Source organism: Penaeus monodon, chromosome 15 (assembly GCF_015228065.2).
Source record: "Penaeus monodon isolate SGIC_2016 chromosome 15, NSTDA_Pmon_1, whole genome shotgun sequence".
Lineage (NCBI taxonomy): Eukaryota > Metazoa > Arthropoda > Malacostraca > Decapoda > Penaeidae > Penaeus > Penaeus monodon.
In genome coordinates this window covers 37,999,435-37,999,685 of record NC_051400.1, presented here as the reverse complement: position 1 = coordinate 37,999,685, position 251 = coordinate 37,999,435, and positions in this window count along the sequence as shown.

The window sequence follows — 251 nt, the reverse complement described above, 5'->3', positions numbered from 1 at the left end:
GGGAGGGGTAACTTTAATAAAATTGGGGGAGGGGAGAAATGGAGGGTACCTTACAGGAGGAGGGAGACAGAGGGAGAAGGGAAGGAAGGGGGAAAAGAAGGGGCGGGGGTTACCTTCCTGGAGTAAGGGGTGAGGGGGGAGAGGGGGGGAGGAGAAGGACCCTATTGGAAGCCATAATAAAAGGAGCTTCGTGAAACCCTATGAACTCTTTGCGAAACAATGTTCATGTTGCGTCACCGGCTCTGCTACCT